The sequence below is a fragment of the Chamaea fasciata genome, unplaced genomic scaffold (assembly GCF_029207755.1).
Source record: "Chamaea fasciata isolate MVZ Bird 193981 ecotype frontalis unplaced genomic scaffold, bChaFas1.0.hap1 SCAF_15, whole genome shotgun sequence".
Lineage (NCBI taxonomy): Eukaryota > Metazoa > Chordata > Aves > Passeriformes > Sylviidae > Chamaea > Chamaea fasciata.
Window position 1 is genome coordinate 7,053,977 of NW_027094100.1, and position 20,493 is coordinate 7,074,469.

Sequence of the window (20,493 nt, forward strand, 5' to 3'; positions counted from 1 at the left end):
GGAAAAGGTACTTATGGTCTAGACATTGATCCAAATATCCCCACTGCAGTTTATTCCATGCATTATGGATTTTGGGGAAGGTGATAAGTGGTCCATACACCTTCAAATTAACCCAGATGCCTCTTGTGCTCTCACAAGGTAGTTGTTACCTCTGACTCCAAATACTGGGTTGAGCTTAGTATTTTTCACCTGTGCTTTGACAGCCCAGCAGTGTCTCAGCTCATTCACTGTCTGAATGCCACACTGGATCTGAATGTGCCCTGTATTAGACCCTGGCGTCTAACTCAAGCCAGCTTCTTAGGCTTTGTCAGGACAAAAACCCCTCATAGAAGTATAATATAGATAGTCAAGCCTACCTTTAGTTGAGATACATTTAGCTTTGGTTGTAACAGGGAACGAGCTTGTAGGCAGAGGTAAATTTGTGCTCATTCCTGAAGAGATGCTGAGGGCAGAGATGTGCAGTACACAGATCTATCAGTGCGTATGTACTTTACTCCTCCTTCTTCCCCAGAGATTGGTTTTGGCCCAAGGTGAGAGGAAGGAAAGAGGACTTTGGCCCAGACAGTCTTGATTCCTGAAGTTCAATAGTGGAACAAGACTTTCTTAGAGCCAGGACCACCTCCTCCCCTGCCCCAGGGGACCTTCTCTGTCTTATATTATTATTGCTCTATCTATTAAGATTAATGACTTCCAAGGCCATTCTAAAACTATTTAAGTGCCTGATGATCCATCTGCAACTCATCTCCAGTCTGTGCACAAGTCCCAAACATTAATCTTTATAGGTGACCATGCTGGCTTGTGGATGAAAGTGAGGTAAATGCACGTTATTTGGCAGGAGCTATATATGGGATAGAGCTCTCTGGCAGAAGACACAGGGCCTCATACAAATGAAAACTGATGGCTTAATATTTTGTTACATTTCCACCCCCCCCCTCCCCCCCAAGAGTTATTGCCTCCTAATTCAGTGATGGATTTAACCGTAGAGTGTTCTTGTTCTGGGAGAGGCTGCCACGGGTTAGCCTTGAGCTGTGCCCAGGGAGCAGGGGCCAGGGGGATCCCCCTGAGCCTCCTTCTTGTGCTCAGCACCCACACATCCCACCCCCAGTGTCTGAAGATGGGCTTAAACACAGGCTGAAGTTACCCTAGAAACAGCATTTCTGAGGGAATTTACACATTCTGTGTGGCTTCAGGGAGGATGCAACCAACTCTGCACTAATTACTAAATATGCATCTCATTATTCATGGACCTGCTGTATGTAGCTGTATTCAGATGATTTTTAATTGCCAAACCTATCATCAAGGTCTCTTAAATTCAGTGAGCAGAAAGGAGAGAGGACTTCCAGAGGGAGCCTGAGAGTGTCCAGTGGAGCTGAGGTGAGAAAACATAATTTTTAATGTCTTCATGTATTTTACAGCAGAACAAGGCACTGAGGTGAGGATGCTCAGGATGGATTTGGTAGTTGCACATGAAAAGAGCTGTTGGATCTTGTTACACCCAAAAGCTTTGCATCTCAGGAGCTTCTTCAAAAAACTCTCCTGTGCACTCATGGTACTGCTCCTGCCATCCCACCCTGGCTATCCTCATGCTCCAGAGAGCACCATCCTGCCAAAGATCACAGAATCATGGAATCATAGAATGGTTTGGGTTGGAAGGGACCTTAAAGCCCATCTGATTTTGAGTTTGTGTGCAAATATTTGCTTCTTAGAAAGCAGATGAATCATCCATGTCTGTAGGTTAAAAACACATTTGGTATTTTTGCTCTCCTGAGGGGAACATTTACAGAAGACTAACCTGGAGCTCTCGCAGTGACTGGGCTGACCACAGCATAATCACCAAAACTAGGTGTAAGGTTAAAATGAAACACCTGCATGGAAAATGTTTGCAGAAGAGAAGTCCTTGTTTGCCTGGGAGCAAGAGAATTAGAGGCATTCATCCAGCTCAGTGGAATACTGTGAGATCTATGGGTGGGAAGTGCTAAGTATTGCAATTATTATTTATTATATATTAATATTTGTTATTCAGGAGGATTTGTGTGTGGAGGGAACTTGGAAGATCTGGCCTGGCTCTGTGTATGCTGGGGCTCTCGAGGGATTTTTTAGTGTCTACCACAATTATAGATGAGGACTGAGTGAAACCTTGTGGTTTTGCTCTACAAAACATTAAATTCAGTAACTGCCCATGTTTTCAGGGAAAAAAAAAATAAAAAAACTTTCAGAATGTATTTGAATGATATTTCAATGCTGTGGCTGGAGTGAAATATTTTTTTAAAAAGGATCACGTGTGGCTATTGGGGAGAAGTATAGGCTTAGGCTCCTGGTCATAAAATCAAGCAGTGCAGATGTAGGTGTCAGGTACTTAATCACCCTGTTTCCCCCAACCTGCAGAGAAAATCCATCTGCATGCCCTGTTTGCAGAGGTCTTTTTGCCTCTGTGTACCTGGCTGCAGATTTTCTTGCTTCACCTTTTTGGTACCTGCAAAAGAGAAAAGCAGAGCATTTCCCTGTGGACCTGGGGACGTTGTATTTTCATGTTTTGAAAGATGACACTTCTTTCTGGGTGAACCACAAAAATCGCCAAGAAACATTTAAGGTGTATTTGTACAGTTGCTTACTGTACCTCTTCAGATCAGAGAGTACATTTAGATGTTTAGTTTAAAAAAACAGAGTTTATTCCTCTTCATTCTTAAGTAAACACTGGAAGTTCAGATCCTCCAGACCGGATAAGACCTCTGGTTCATCAGGTCTGGCACTGTGCCTCTGGCAGTGACTCACATCTGATAGTGGGAGAAGTTGCTGCCTGAGCTCAGCTGTGCAGTGGGACGGGGGTGAGAGATGTGTATGGGCTGGGATGTAGGGACCAGCTGGGTACTGTCCTCTAATCCGGCCCCTCCTGGGCAGCAAACCCTTTGGTTTCACGTTGTTACATCTTTATTAGTTTTAAAACCCTATGAAATATTAGATATGCTTCTTCATGAGAGTCTCATCGCCTTCCCCAACAGTGCCTGCAGAACTGCTGCTGTCTTTTGGCCTTGGCCGTGCCAGCACTGTGCCATGAGAAACCTCCAGTTGTTTCTGTTCTTTCTCCCTGTGATGTGCTGGGGTCCTTGGTCATGGCTCACTCATATAGAACTTGCTGTTGTTAAAGCCTGCAGGTGGGAAAAGCATTCCACAGGTTCACTTCAGCGTTTCTAAGCACTCCTCCCAGTGCTACGGTGTATCTGAGCTCAGCTGCTGTTTGGTTTCTTTAAACTTCAACCCTTATGTGACATATAATAACTCTAAACTTGGCAGTACAAGCCAAGATTACAAGGTATAACATGAGGTGAAACCGTATATGGGAAATAAGGATGCATGAAAGATTTTGTACAAAGGAAGTAACCCACTGTACATAAACTGGGTAGTTGCTCAGGGCAAACCTTTAGGATTTGATGGATTATTATCACTGTGATCCAGTGTTAAAGAGTGTTTATTTATTATAGCTCTCTAGTCCTCCTCCTCCCACCATGTCCCTGCCTTGGGGCTCTGAAAAACTCAGAAATCCCACTTCTCCCTGACTGCCTCATCACCAATGCTCAGCATCTGGGATCTCCATTTAATGCTGGAACTCAGCTGCTGTGCTGCTCTCCTGCTGTCCACTGAAAATAAGCAAGAGAAACATAGTATGACTGAAGCTTTAGCACACCTGTCCTCAGAAAACTTGTGTCTCTATTCCCTTTTTCCTTGTCCCAGCCTTGTCACCCCACTGGCACCGCTGAGGCTGAGGAATTGTACCTGATGCTTTTGTCAAGAGCTATGAAAGGTGATACTGTTCTAGTTCTGTCACCGAACGCTGCTGCTGAACATTTCCAGCTCCCTAATTATAAATGTAAATCCAGTGAGTCAGATCTCGATGGATGTGCTGCCTTCCTCTTGTTTGGGTGACTGACTCTTCCTGATTAAGTTCTGAATGGAAACCCTCCCATGAAAATGACCGGAAATCCTGTTTTCTGGACAGGTACAGATTTTGTGGAGTACAAGAGCTTCCTAGATTTGACTGAAGGAGTAGTTTGGTACTACGGGGAGTCCAGATCTGTCTCATGACAAATAAGGCTGAACAAGGAAATTTTCTGCAAACTTGCCATGTTTTGATTCCCTATTTTCCAGCACTTCATTTGGGTCATTTTCTTTACTTTTATATTTTCATGTTATCTAACTGCATATTGAAAAACAATGCAAGAATGCAAGATGAACCAGCTTTTTTTAAAAAAAATATTTTATTTTATTTTATTTTATTTTATTTTATTTTATTTTATTTTATTTTATTTTATTTTATTTTATTTTATTTTATTTTATTTTATTTTATTTTATTTTATTTTATTTAGTGCAGGTTGTATTTGTTTTGGTTGGAATTTGGGAGAAATGACTGTGCCCTAGAGGCAAGAGGTGTGACCCGCAGAGCAGGGTGCATCCCTAATCCGCTGACTGCAGTGACACTCCTGGCAGGGCTGGGAACTGGGAGCCTCTTTGTGTCTGACAAAAGGAGCATCACGTTCAAAGCACGTATTACATGATAAGGTATTCCTCCTGTAGAGATGGAAAGGAAATAACCTTGGAGGACAGAGACAAGAATTACATTGTCCATTATGCCTGGCAGCACATAGCCCAGGCTTTAGTCATGGGTAGTCATAACCATCTAAACTGCTGTGCTCCCATGTCTCCCCTGGAAGGATTATTCAGCAGCCTAACACATTTCATCATCGGGAAATTTTTCCTGATATTTAGCCTCAACCCTTCCTTTCCTAATCTCACCCCATTACTCTTAATTATGCCCTCTATAAAACTGCAGATAATTTCTCTCCCTCCTTGATGTTTACAACCTCCAGATACTTTTAGGCTTCTATCATGTCCCCTTTGCTATCCCCCAGCTGAGTAAGATGTATTTTGGCTCTGCTTTCCTTTTCTTAGAGCTCAGCCTGTGCTCTATATCCCAGCTGCTTTTCCATGGTCCTCTGCTCTCCTCCAAACTTCTTTCCAGCCTCTTCCCTGCCAGTGTTCTGCCATGAGAGACTCTGGCTGGAGTGCTCCTCGCAGAGCTGGATCAGAAGGGCTGTCCCTGTTGGGATGTCCTTGTGTCCCGCAGGACACACACTGGTCTCCATGACCTGGCTGGACTGTCATTAGTGCTCCTTTCCCAACTCCTGCATCTTCTTGAACCCGACAATGTTTCTGACCTGCTTTTCCTTACTTCTTCCAGAACTTTTCTCAGCTCCTCTCCGTCCCAGGGAAAAGAGAGACAGGAGCCGCTTCTTCCCTGGGCGGCAGGATTTGCTCAGCTACTGCAGAGATACCATCATACTATCTCATTTTCTTGAGTCTTTCTTCACCTAGAGAAGTTAAAGCCCGGTGGCTGTTTGCGGGATTATTGATGTTAAAGCTGGCGGCTGGGGGGAGTCCCGGGGTGTCTGCAGCTGGAGAAGCAGTGCCCAGCCGTGCTCCCCCGGGAGCCCTCCCGCAGCTTGCGGGACGCTGTGAGCTCCCGAGTCCCCCTTTGCAGCACTCGGCTCCCATCATCCATCGGCAGCCGTGAAACCCGAAACGCCTCCTCGCAGCCCAGGGCAGGCTGTTAATTCCTCCCAGTGTAAATTCCCACTCGGAGCTGTTTCCTGACAGCGGGCGGAGGGCGGGCCGGTGTGGGATGCCTAGCCTCTACAAATTAGAGCGCTGAGTGGCAGCTCTCGCAGGGATGCTGCTCACTTCTCCTGACACGCTGCGCTGCCTCAGGCTGCAGGCTCTTGATCATCATGGCATGTTCCCCTCGGTGTCCCACAGTTAATTATTTCTGTGTTAGGTTGCAGCTATCATCTTCCCCTGACCAGCAGTGCCTGCAGCAACGACAAGAGCAAGAGCAAGCAGGTGACTGGGAGCCCTGGATGGTGGCAGTGGGGCAGCTGGCTCCATGCAAGCCCTTTCCCCTCCAGGACTGCTGTGCCAATGCTGGACTGGAAGTCACAGCAGTGGGATTTTTGCTTTCCTCCTTCTTCAACATGTGAGGAGGATCCAGATGCACCTTATCACCGACATGCTGGAGAGACATGCTGGAGCAGGCAAATGCCCAAGGGCAAGGTCACATCTTGTGTAGCCTATGGATGATGATCTCTGTCTTCCAGAAAGTGTCTCTGGACGTCAGATTCTTGTGTCTTGCATGAAGGCAGAGGGGAGTTGTGCTGGGAGGGGAGATTGAGCCCTGGCTCAGAGCAGCAGCAGCCAGGTCGCACTCAGATTCACCCTGGTCATGATGGCGGGGCATGACCTTCCTCATGAAGGCACAAACCCATCAGGATCAGATCAGGTTGGAGCCCTCTGGTCTAATCAAGCCAGCCTGGGAGGACTCAATGCAAACCACCACTTGGACATACTTAAGGATGGCTAAAGCCTGTGGTCACTGTGCTGGAGAGGAGCTCCCTCAGGCAGAATCCATTCCTTCTGCCAGGACCTCCTCTTGAGGTGGTTGGTTACAGACACACAGCTCCTTTGAAGTGGAGCAGCCAACATCCCCTCCATCCGAGCTGCCGCCTCTCTTTTGGATGATGGTGACACTGCTCCTTGCATTTCACATCTGTGTGAACCCCAGCCAAGGTGTGCCCTTGGAAAGCCCCATCTCACACCTTTCCATTGCTAACCCCTCCAGTGAGGGCAGGAGCTCCCTGCAAGCCTGTTCATGCTGAAACACCCGCCAAGGGCTGTGCATCACCAGCTGTCACTGTCACACAGGGAGAGGGCAGTGCCAGGGCACCAGGCAGGCACAGCTCCACGGGATTGCTCTTGCATGGTGAGGAAGAGGAGGCTCACGGTGTCTCACCTTCCTGTCACACAGCCAGCAGAATGGCTCAGCTCCACGGACACAGCTCAGCACACACTGCCCGGTACTCAGGCAGCTCTGCTGGCAGGCCAGAAAGCATTTGCCCTTCAAAATGTGCTTTGAATAGCATGAAACTGGCACCTCCTTTTAATTATGAAGTTGGGGAGTTATGTTGACAGTGTGAGTCACGCTGCCCCGTGCTTTGGGAAGGCTGTTGCCCATGTTACGCACGCACAGACAAACACGGCTGTCACGCTATCCTTGTCCTGATTTTAGCAAATTAGCATTATTAGGAATACAGACAAGTTAATTGTGAGTGATTTGGGAAGCGTAACTTTGTACATGTCTGTCTGAATTTGCTGTAAGCCTGTGTGTTTTAACAACCACCATGATGTCACTTTTCTGTTTGCTTATTTCAGCTCTATGGTTTGCAAATCAGCAGCTATTGACAGCTCTAAATTCTCTCTGTTTTATGTATGTGGACCTGACTAAATTTGAGACCTAATTTATGCTTTTGTCTTTGTCAGGGAAATATTTCTATTTATTGTGGGTAATTTTATTGACATCAGGAAGTTTTGTACAGAAATGATTCAATGTTGTCTATGTCCTCTTTTTTTCCAAAGGTTTTGCTTAGCTGCATGTTTGTACAGCAGAATACTTTCTGTTTTTCTTCCTTTTACCTATTCTTTCAATGAATACCTTTTCACTGTGATCTGACAAGCTCATACTGCTCCAGTGGAACAACTTGCCCATACATATTGTGGTGTTGTATTAAAGAGCTCCCTCATTATTTCAGTGCAATGTGCATCTCCAGCATTTGTCAAGGCTTGTTTGATTCAAACGTGTTTGTCTTATCAGAGGGGAAAAAAACCAACCAACCCTTTAGAACTGTCAATGGGGACAATTAATAATGTTAAAAAAAAAAAAACCAAAAGAAGAATAGCATACCGTGAGGAACGCCTTGCTGTTATGGCACCAGTGAGGAAGTGAGGTACTGGAGCCAGTTTGGAAAAGAGCTCTGTGTTTGTTCTAGGCTCATTGCATGCCCCAAACAGGAAGAGTCACGGAAGAAGATGGGCAATGCTGGAAGCACCATGGATGTGAAAGCTCCTGGGTGCCCTCCCTTGGGGACCAGCATTGGCCCAGACAGGACTAAGGTCAGCCCTGTCCAAGCATGTGGATGGCTGGGAAGTGTGCACTTCTCCTTAGTGCCATTTCTATATAATGGAATTATTTCATGAAAGTTTGAGTCATTTGTCATGAAAACTTAAAGTCCCAGTGAAAAATCTCAAGTGGTATTAAAAAATCCTCAAGTGGCACCATCTGTGTGTCTACTTGGAAGACCTACATTAATCATTTTATCGTTGTAGTATTCCTTATTATAAATTCACATTTTTAGCCAAAAGTAGCTAAAAAGCTGAGTTTCATGCTTGTTAACCATTTTGTTTCTCATGCTGACAGATGGATCAGAGACAAGAATTTCAAGACTTTTACCTATGAGGCTTGACTCCTCTCTCTAGTACTAATTTTATACTGACATAGTCTCATTCCCAGCACAGATGCTGCAGAAATTACACAGGTGTCAGTTTTGCTCCAGAAAGTTTCCATGGAGCTTTGGTAAGTTGAGGAGAATGTGTCAATCTTCTGTAGTGGTTTTACACCTGCAAAGCCCCCAGATTCAGTTGCTCTCCAGGGTGAGTGTGTGGACTGTCACTTCTTGCCTTTTTTTTTGCCTCGGGAGCCCATCAGTAAAATGGATGTCACCGTATCCTGTTTCAAAATGCTCTGTGGTAGCTGTTGTAGGTGTTGTTGGTAGCTGTCAAGAGTAATTCCAAGCATCTCTTATACTAGATTAATTTTGTTATCAGATAATAAAAGGATACTTTTTTTTTCCTCAGGACATACTTTAATTTCTTATTGTTTTATTGGACCCCCTGCCTTGACCCAAATCTGAGCTGTCCTCGTGAGCAGGACCAGTTCTCACAACAGATGATGCAAATGTGTATACATTGCAATCTGAACAGCAGAAGTTAAGGGAGATGACTTTGCCATTGGAAAAAAGTGAGTGTCTTTTGTTTAACACTTTCTTTGCTCTTGCCATCATGCAGTGCAAAACCAGGAGCTCCCCTTCCATGTGAATTTGAGGCTACTCCATGTAACTCCTGGTGTTTTGAGTTTACCCTGAGGAACAAAGAACTGAAATTTGACTTTGCTTAAATCAGAAGACTGATGAAAATGAAGACTCATACTACCTGAGCTTTATAAATTTTCATTGACTTGCAATCTCTTTTGGACTTTTAACCTATGGACTTCTGTGTAATTCCTCGTTTGCACAGTGCTCTGTGGAAGTTCACAGAGTCCCTCTGAAGACAATGGCTCCCTTTGTTTTCAAGGAAACAAGTCCCTAAGAAGAAAAGAAAGGTCAGCCTGTGAGTATGGGGCTTTCTAATTCATGAAAAAGATTGAAGTATCTTGAACTAGATCTTGCCAAAGCATGGAGTGTAAGCATGTGCATGGCTTCTTTTGAGCCCCTGTTTCTTTTCCTTCCTTGGCCAGCAGAGATTCCTGGCTGTAGGATACAGGGCTGTTTGTACTACTGATGTGGTGCTCTTCCACTCTTACTGAATGGATCACAGCAATTCCCACTGCTCTCAGCCTGGATTACTTTGCCAGCACTCAGTTCACTTGGAAAGCTTTGGCCTTATTGCACACATTCAGCACACACTCTTAAGTGGTTTTCAGTACTCTCCATAGAAAAAGGGGGGAAAGAACGATCCTGTGGAAATTTTGAAAAGAACTGAGTATAACCTTGGTGTTTAGCTGACATTCAAGGCTATGTTTTGCTGTTCTTTACTACAGCTCCAAGGTGGTGGACCAAGGCAAAGATTGTCTAAGGTAGTTAGATCAGAGTCCTTGTTTCCAAGTGTACCTCCACATCCAGGTCCATCTTTTAATCTGTATTTAAGGGCTTATTGCCTTCAATGTGTGCAGAGACCTGTGTGAGCGCAACACCTGCTTTCATTTTCTACTATTTCATCCCATTAAATGCATTCTTTCCTGAAATGTTCCAAACCTCGACACATGTGGGTTTTACTGGGTTCTTTGCACATGTTCCTGGCAATGATCTGCAATCCCTAATTACGACTGTTAGCAGAGGTTCTGTACAACTGAACTCAAAACTTGATACCTATTTCTGGTCTTTCTGCCTGGAACTGTGATTGAACATATCATCTCAGCAGCAGGCGTGGCTGCCAAAGTTTGTGCTTCTCCAAAGTGAGGTTTGTCCCCACTAGGTGCACAAGACCCAGCCTAAGTTAAACCAAATGAAGCATGAGAAAAAATGGGGAGTTCCATGACATTTTTCCTCAGAGCCTTGGATGTGACCTGGAAAAAAGGGTGCCCCAGGGAGGGCACCTCCCTCACCTTCTCTTGAAGGGAGGTGGCACTGCCTGGGGGGTCAGCTCCCACTCAGCAGCATTAGGTGCCAGTGCTGGATTACCCAATCCTCCCTTTTCATAGCAAGCTGGAACATTTTCCACTATGCCCCATGTGTGCTGCAGTCCTGGTAGGGAGCATGGTGATAGTGACTACTGTATCAGAGCTCAGAGAATCTTTCAGGAGTTCTGGTTGTTTGGGATTATGCTCCAAGGAGCATTTCCATCCCTATCGCTTCTTTTTGGTCCTGCAGTGGTTTTGCTGTATCCTTTTCCAGTTCAGGTCCCTGTTTCCCTGGGAAATAAGTTGCAATTACTCCTTGCTTCCTCCTGAGTTTTCCCATGTGAGCTTTGAATTTTGTGGGACACGTGAGCAGCTGCCATAAATTCTCCATCTCCTTTGTCCCTGAATAGCATCGTGCATGCAGTAAATTGCACATCCCAGGTTTTGGATCTTTGATGCTGTAAGATTATTTGTGCCTTATCTTCACAGGCATCTAGATCAGCTTCACCTTCCATGGGAGGTTTGAATGCTGAGGCTGTCAGGCTCTTGTGGAGGATAGCCCAGGTTTGGAAGGGGCTGTTCTAAAGTTCAACAGAGCCTCAGGCCAGGCTCTGCTTAGGAGGCTTAACTCCCTTTCCCACTAGACCATCTGATTACAAATAACTGTGACTGAATGTTGTATGTCAAAATCCATAATCCCCTGCAAATTGTTTAAAGTCTTGTCCATTGAACTGCAGACCTTTATCAGACAACAATTTATGGGATTCCGTGTCTGGCAAATGCAAATATAATGTGTGCTGGGACATGTTTTGGTGTCAGATTCTCTCTATTATTGGATAATATTATATAGTTCCAGGCTCATGCAAGTAATAACCCCAATTAAAATATGATCTTTGCCAAAAAGTATAAATAAATCTGTTTTAGACAGCTCAAGTATTTCCTTGTCAAGCTATTTTATTTTTTAAGACCCCATTTTTATTTTACAAGTCACTCTTCTCAACATTAATCCGTGAGCAGCACATTGAACATCATGGGCTCTCCTTTCCTTTTCCTCTAAGAGGCAAATGAGAAATAACATTTCCACATCCAAAAATCCTCGTGTTGGATGATGTGAATGAAAAATTGTAGAATACACTGTTGTGAAATAGATTTTCCAATATTTTTTCCTTTTTGCTGAGGTTAACCTTTCTGTATTGGGAAAGATGTCTAGCCTGGGAAAGTCATTTGATCTGGGCAGAGGTTTGTGGTGCAGATACCCTCAAACCAGACCTACACAAGCTAACAGCAAGCCAAATGAGTTATCCTGTGCTCAGGGCTGCATTAACAGAGCCATTGTGCTTTTGGTACCCAAGCAATGGGCTCTGGGCAGTGTGACAGGTTTTATAGAGGCATCAGCCTGCTCAGAGCAAACTCACAGACCTCAAACAAAGTACTTAATTTTTTTTTTTTTTTTTTTTTTTTTTTTTTTTTTTTTTTTTTACAGTGGAAACGTGCTAACATTCTTAAAATATTGTTTGCAGCCATTAGGCTGTACTCACAAGTAGTGCAGATCTTGGGGTTTGCTTGGAATGGAATTGTGCTAAGTATAAGGATTTATTGCCTGCCTCACACTTGGATGCTATGTTATATTCTACCAGTGAAAAATGAGGGCAGCAGAATTGCAATTTAAATTCTTAGAGAAATTTGGTTCTTAACCTCTTACTTGATGGCTGGACTTGGAAAAACAACTTATTCCCTTGCACCTAAAAGGTGTTCAATAAAGGAACTTTCAGCTTGAATAGGTGGCTCACATGAGCATTTCCATGAACTTTATTCTCATCTGGAGAAAAAGGCAACTAGAAGGTGAAAACGAAAAAGAAAAACATGGTCAAACATGCTGCAAGTATATACCTGAGTAGTGCAGTAGTAAGACTTAGACCAGCTCTGATTCAATATGAGAGAAATTGGAGTGAGTTAAAATATGTGGTGTGATGGTGAGGTTGTGCTTGGGGAGAGGGGGGGAATGAGAAATCCTGCAGGATCATATCTCTACAGGGAAATCCCATCTCTGCAGGGGTGGCATCACTTCTCTCCCTTTGATCCCTACAACCATTGTGATCCTTCAGGACCTAGCTATGAGGTTTTTTGCCTTGCTGTGGACTCAAGTAATTCTTAGCTCTTCACCTGGGTTCCCTCTGGCTGGGGAGGGTATATTTTTAAACGGTGTTAGTGGAAATTTTGATTCAGGGCTTTCTGAAATCCCTGGAACTGAAAGCTTGAAGTTCAGGCTGTTGCGTGGTCTCCCTGGACACGTCTTTTTTTTTTTTTTTTTTTTTTTTTTTTTCTTTCTTTTCTTTTCTTTTCTTTTCTTCTTTCTTTTCTTTTCTTTTCTTTTCTTTTTCTTTTTCTTTTTTTCTTTTTTTCCTGGAAATTTTATCCAGTGGAATCAGGGGATTTTACATATTTATCCAGGATTTCCAGCATCTGGTGCCTGGCTGGAGCAGTAGCTCTGCCTGCCTGTCAGGGACAGGGACCCCCGGGGCATCCCAGCCCCATCGCTGTGTGGGTTCTGTGTGTGTGTCCACCAGGGCAGCCTGTGGCTCACCCAGAGCCTGCCAGGACCTACAGAGCACACAGCTCACTTCAGGCAGCCCCACCGAGCTAAAACAAGCTGCTCTGCTATCACGGCTTGAGCTCAGCTGTCCCGGTGCGAATCAGGAGGGATGCTGCTCCGAGGGGTGCAGTTTACCCGAGGGAAAGACACAGGCATGGGGCTGTGTCACACAGGGCAACTGAGGGAGTTAATGACCTGGGAATGGCTGGGTCTTTCATTCTCCAACTCATTGTGCGCTGGAACAGTCCAGGAAGTGTTTTATCTGCAGGTAAATTCTCAAAGAGAAATCGTTTCCTCTTTAGCCTCAGAACAGTAGCTCAGTCTGAAGGAACTAAACCAAATCAATCAATTAGGGATGAGAGGAACACCAGTTTTTAGAGAGCTGATGATAAATTTTCATTGGACTTGGCAGAAGCCTGTGATATTGAATCCAACCAAAATTCGACTCCCTGGGTGCTGAGACATGGAGTTTCCTCGGCTCTTTGGCTCTGTCCTCATGAACGGATTTCAGCTTCAGCCTGAGAAGATGAGCTTTCCAGTACCTCCCTCAGCTCCGCTCCTCCCAGTATCCATGCCTTTGTCCTGCTGGCATTTCATGGCATATGAAAAAGTGTTTTGAGCACTGGTATTCTGAAAAAAACAGACCTTCTGTTTGTGTAAAGTATGACCTTAAGTTTTCTAAGTTTTCTGAAGTATTTTGACTTTTCCCCATTTGCTAGATTTATTTCATCAGATTTTTTTACACATTTCCAAGTTCTTTGCAGAAGCATAAGAAAAATTATATTTAAATGGATTTAGACATTTTTTTGGTCAAAACTCTGTTCATTCCGTGAATTTGACAACCATTTCAATAAGGTTTTCATAAAATTGGGAAGCTTTTAATCCAATATATCCAATACAATGAACGTATTTTCTTTACAGAGTGTTCTGTTGCTTAATAAGGAGTGATTATTTACTTTTTCTTTCCCCTAGATCTGACTGGTTGTCTGTTTTGTGGCGGACAGTGTAAATGGATGGCTCTACTAATTCACAACCAAGGAGTAAGCAATAGAAAGGAGTCCAAACCCAACCAGCAGCTTTGTAAATGTGAGGCCTTACTGTCTTTTCGTTTAATACCAAACTAGGGTGTGCTTTCAGAACCCAACGCCACTGGTTCATTGTTTTTTTATTTGGAGCCCAGTTGCACATTTTAGGCTCTTCCTTGCTGAGGAGCTGCCTAAAGCAGGTGGTTAAAAGCAGAAATCCCTGTTGAGAGTGCTCCATTTCTGTTTACCTTTCCTCCAAACCCACCATGGGTGCCCTGGTTTGTATCTTACATTTCAAAATTTGAACAAACTGGAACAACTGAGGTTTACCCTTTCTTCTTTCCTCAAAGTAGTGCTGAAAATGTTTTGAAGGGGCAGTAAAAATTGTGATTCAAATTTATTTCTGCATTGGGCTAAGAAAAAATAGAAGTGAGGTAGTTTTCATGCAATTTCAACTTCCAGGAGTGCTCTTTGTGTAAAAAATGTATTCCATTCCATGGTTCCATGAAGGGCCATTCATTAAAGTTTTGTGGGACATGAACAAAATCCAGAGAGCTTTTCTAAATATGGGAACTGAAAACTAACACACTGTTTAAGGGAGACAATAGAAATCAATTTAATGAGGTAAATCTGACCAGAGATTAACTTTGTTCAGGATATTTTCTAATAGGAAAGAAGCAGTGGGGTCATCCAGATCCCTTTGAAAATTTATTGCTGTGCTCAGGAATTCCTCTTACATCCCAGGACTGGGAATCTGAGCAGCAGGCTGTTGTGGCAAGTAAAAAAATAAATGGTGTTATCTTGATAGCCAGATAACACAGTATCTGCTCACATAAAGTCATTTGGAGAATATTGTTTGTGAAAAGCTCTTTGCTTTGGATCCATTCCTTCTTCTTTCTGTTTTCTGATAAAAAAATCCTAAACAGCAAGCAGTTAAAGGCTGCCATAAAACTGAGAGGAAACACTGACACTGGTGCTTTATCACGCTCCATCTGGGAGGCGAGCCAGCTCTTCCTACTTCAAGTTTATTTCTCCTACTCTGCTTTACCTCAGATAATGTCTCATAAACAGTTAAGAGGGTCATTTGTAAATGTCTTGGAATGGTTATTGCTCTCATATAGGCTTTGAATCTTCGTGCTTAAAGTGAGTGAACATCAAGGTAAAAACCAAAACAAATTCCCAAGCTCGGAGGAAGGACTATTTTGGAATGCCTCCTGTTCCTAGGACAGAAAAGCTATTTTTCCCCACCTTATTTTTTAAATTGTAAGCGCCATCTCTCAGATTAAGTGAGACTTGTTTGCTTGCCGAGCTTGGTGTATCACTGAGCAACTTTTCAACCAAGGACCAGAACACCTAAAGAGAGCTTGGCTGGAGCATTTTAACAGAATATAGTCCCAAACAAGTGGGTTAAGCAGCAAGTCTCTGGAGGCAAACTGCTATTTTCAACCAGGATTAGATTGTTAAATGAATTAAACTCTCTGGTAGCAGCATCTTTGTGAGGGCATGGAAGCTTGTTTTCTCCCTCTCCTCATTTGTGCTCATTCATAGGTGCTCCCTTTTTTGGGAAAAGAAAGATCCCTGCCTGCAGGTATTACCTGGTTGCCTGTAGAACCTAAGTGCCTGTTCCAAGAGCAGTAGGTACATGATTTATTTTAATATATCATTACACATTTTTGCCCTCACCCTGTCCATCAGTACATGATCCCCACAGCTGGGGATGCCTCTGGTGCCCTGTGAGCCAAACTGTGGTGCCTGAGCCATGGGATGCAGGACAGGGGGAAGGAGCTGGTACGACACAACACCCTCAAACTTTTGATGTGCTAGAATAGCAGGAAAATAGCATCTGCCTCTGAGCAGAGGCAGCAATAAGGGCTCCATCCCCACACTGCTGTGTGTGTCAGACCATGTGGTGAAAAATGGGCCTTTGGCTAATTTCTTGTGACTGTGTTTGAAGAGGCAGCTGAGTAAAAAGATATTTACAATAATCTTTCATGTTCTCCAAAGGAAAAGAATCCACCTGTGTAATCTTTCAAGTTAAGCTTCCCTCAGGTCTTGTTTAACATTATGAATATGGCAGCTCATATAATTTTATTATCTGAACTAAATATTATTCCTTCTCTGTCTTCCTGCTATTTCTCCTAATCCTTATCAATAAAACTGCTAGGCTATAATGATTTTATAGGATGATGCTTCTTTTTCTTTTTCATGTTATTACTTCAACTGTATGTTCTTCAAGTAAGTGAATTAATATCACAATTATAATCCCAAAGCAACATTACACAACCCACACAGTTACATCAGTCATGAATGCAGAAACAGAGATGATGAGATATTTACTTGTGATATCCTAGCTCTGAAGGGATTCCTCAGAAAACAGCGAAGAGAAGAGGAATGTGTTGAACTGCGAGACAAAAATGGGATCTACTCCTAAGTTTGATTGGAATTATTTGAAGATGGGCTATTTGGAGAGGTTCTGCTCTGAGCATGTCTGCTGCTTCTTTGGCTGTAGAAGAAGGGAAGATAATAAATTCCCTGGATTTATTGTGTATGGACAGGGTGGTGGTCTGAAGCTCTGGAGAAGGCTGCATCCAGTTGGAGAAATCAAACTGCAGGAAGTGCAACAAATCAGAAATTTTTATTTACTGTCAATACCAAGGAACTCTGAGCTGCTTTGAATAATGACATGTGAGCTGGGGCTTGTAGACTCAAACTTCATCTCTTTGCCTTCAGCAAAAGGGGTATTTCTGTGCCTTGACCCTCCATAAGACAGGAGTGATGAGAGAAACCTACTTTAGGCAACATTGGAGATCTGAGCCGATGATTTTAGTGCACCCTGCAGCAATCACTAAGTAATTACCATGCACTAATTTTTTTCAGCCCATACCTGTAGTTTCTGCTCACTCAGGGGTAATCTTTGACTGCTGCACTCAGTGTGGTATCACTGCTAAAGCTGGTATGAGTGGATGTATCTAGGTCTGAGTTTTAGTGAAGCAAAATCCCTTCTTGTGCAATACAATATATGTCATTGTAGGCAGGGTGTATTTGTTATCCTTTCATACATGGAAAATAAATGACCGTAAAGCTCGCTAAGTCACACTGTCTGCAGAGATTCCAATATTGGATCTCAGTGATTTAAAAACAAAATTAAATGCTCCAACTAATTATAGTTCTCTGCATATATAGTTGCTTCTGAGTATTTGCAGCTGTCAGGCTCAAATATTTCTAATAACTGTGGCTATGACATTTGTTCAACAGATGAGGTAAGAATAAAAGATAAAGGGGCAGCAGCCTGGTTTGAAGAATGGAAAGGAGATTGGATACAAACTCGATGCCATGGAGCATTATAACACAGGTTTGAAGGTGGGCTTGAATGCACCAGAGGCTACAACTAATACTAAATAGCAGGTGGTGTGGTAGCAACACTGAGAACAACAGGGAGAAAACACCTTGTGGAGGGAATGCTGAGAAATACTTGTTACTCCAAGCCCAGACCTGAGAAGGCTGAATGTTAAGGTTCATCTCAGGAGGGGTTTAAGGTCCTTGAGCAGTTTGTGTAGTTTCTGTCATGTTTTCCCATGAAGGAGGGCAGCAGTGTACAGGTGGATGTCTTACTCTAAAATTCATAAGCACCAAATAAATCATATGTGCAGAGGCCTGGACCTCCTTCACCTCTGGGCTTCCCTGCAGCACAACCTGGTGTTTGAGTGCACTTCACCCTGCACCATTCCTGAATTTCTCCTCCTTTTTCTGCAGAGTTCTCCATTATTTCCAAACTGTGCTTGGAGGTTTCAGACGTGGAACACCCTACCTGTGTCTTGCATAGCTGACTTTTCTCTTTTTTCCCCCGTTGCAAATAATTTTTTACACATTTCTGTCCTCAATTGCTGCAATATGCTCTGCGTAAGACATGAGATGCCAACAGCAATCTAGTTTTTCAAAGGTTTCCCTTTGAGAATTCCCTGTGAATTCCCATCATGACATTGTTGACAGAAGATACCTTAAAAGGAAAGCACCACTAGGAAAAACACATGTTTGGGTTTTTTCTTTTGTGGGGGGAGGAGTGGAGGGGGGCAAGATTAGTAGACTATTCTCAATGTGTACGTCTCGGATCTGTGATCTTTGCTGCAGAATCCAACTGTGCAGATCTATCAAGTTCAGCCATGCTGGGGTATGCCACACAGGTGGATGGTTTAATCTTGACAGTTGAGCTTCCAACTGAAAGGAGACAGAAAAAATGAGATGAAAAAACGTGCTGAAACCTGTTCAGCTCCCAGCCAGTCTTTGGAGCTGTGCTGCCGGGTAACATTGCTTGTGGAACAAAGGCACAGCCATGGGTGGCTCTTTCCATCACAGGTACTGTATTGGTTTTCCTAAAGCAATTGTGAAATAGCAGGGACCCTCCCAGCTCACAAAATAAAGGAGGTGGGGTGCAGTTCTGCTTTGATGAGGAAAAGGCAGTAACATGGATATGGCCTTGGAATGCAGCTGGGATCCTTGAGCAGACTGTGTATATCGCGGGGGAATGGCGATACTCCGAATCTGTACATTTAGGGCTGGATCTTTAAAACTGTGCATCATTCATCCACAGGGTTTTCATTTCATTTAAATTAGGAGAAAACGTCCTGTTCTCAGGAGGAATATTTCAGAGCTGCCTTGCTCACCCACCAGCTTCGCACTCTGCTGCCTCTGGAATGCGTCAGGTTTGGGTGCAAGTTGCATTTCTGCTGCAAACTTCCAGATGCATGTGTAGAGTTAGCATGGCTTGGGTTAACATTAAAAAAAGGAAATGTTAATGAAATGCTTAAGCACATACCTATGACACAATCTGAAACAGGTGGATGTGGAGCCCTTGAAGGGCTCCTGCTTCACTCAAACCATATGTGAAACTCCTATTGCCATCCTAGGAGCAATGATCAAGGGCAGGAGATGACTGTTAGTGAGCATGATTTAAAACTGACTTTAGAAAGAGTAATTTATGCTTTGGAGCCTCCTCAGATGTGTACCCAGTAGGAAATTCTGTAACTACACCTGTTTACACATCTTTCAGCTCACTGAGATGCTAATGAGAAACCCAGCCATCGCGGGCACTGGGAGAGACTGTAACAATTACTGAGCACCAGAAAGAAAATGGGTTCCAGTGACTGATTTATCAGCAGGCTTTCCTCAAGGACAGATAATTCACACCAGGAGTATTGAGGGGCCTCTGGGCTGCACTCAGATTTTGTGGGACAAGGTTAGAGACTGCATCCAACAGGGCTGGTAAACACACAGTGCTCTGGAGCCAGGGATTGCCCAAGACAATGATCCCTTTCACCTCTCTTCCTTTTTGCTTGCACCCACATTTTTAAATCTCCACGTGCCCTTCATGTTTGGGAAGACTTTTAGACTTGATGGTGCTTCAGATCATATCACTCCTTCTGTTGAGACATTTTCTTCATTCATTCATGCTCCATGTGCATTTGAAGGGCTTCACTCTGCACCAGGGTTCACTGGGGGTTCAGCATCTGTTTAACATCTCCCTGCCCTGATCCTGGCCACTGGTGCTGCTTGTGAATTTAAGTAGAAAGAAACCAGTGTCCTTTGACTAGAGATGCATGTGAGAGTGGCCTTCCTTTGGCAGAGGTGAGACATGCAACTACTTCTTTGCAGGACAGGAATAAGGCTTAGTGTCAGATGACCTTTGTCGTCTTCCAAACATCCTCATGGTGTTTTTTCCCTCAAAACATTTCTCCTTCAAAATCTCACCATCTCCCCAAAAAGCTTCCCCAGGGAAATTCAGGGGGAGGCAGGGGGAGGAAATGCAGAGACACATTTGAAGAGCTGGTGAAAACCTGCAGATGTGCAGAGATATTTCTGCTAGAGATGCCCAAGCTGGAGCTGGATCACGGGGTGGCACCAGCACCCCTCTGCAGAGCAGTAGGTGCTGCACCTCTTCATGCCTCAGGAGTCTGGGCTGGGAGTGGTGGGAGTGAGGAAAACGCTTGGGGAGGTTGCAGGATCAAATGTGTTGCTTAAGTACTAGTCATTATAATTTTGTTTGTGAAGCATCATTTTACTTTCTAAAGATAAACACAAACGTGGTGAAAGATGAATAAGGCTCAGTGTAAATGGCCTTGGGGGTTTAAGAAGCTGTTCCTGCAGTTTTGGGATGTGATTATGTGATACGAATATGCGCCCATCAAAGCCACTTGGAGACTCCAACTACAGTCTCATCACTCCCCTTCCTAAAATCAGATTGCAAACCAGCAACAAGACTTCTGCTTAATTATAGCCTGAAGAGTGATGTTTGGGCTGTGAATCATGTTAGATTTCGCACTGATAGATGAGGAGTACAAGTGCTGATAGCATCTGCAGACTGGGCAGGTTCACACACTGTGGTGAGCAGCCATCCCGCTATGCTGTGTCCCTGGTCTCAGTGGCACCCACGCTGGGACCAGAGAGCACATGTATTTTCCGTGCCAAGTGCAGCTTTCCTACTGTGCAACCTTGTGCTCGCCCCTCCTTTCGTCTCCAAAGGCCTTGGGAATTGGAAGGCTCCTTTCTCTCTTTGCATAAGCAGGACGTAAATTCAAAGGGTTCTGCTGAATATTTGTTGAGAT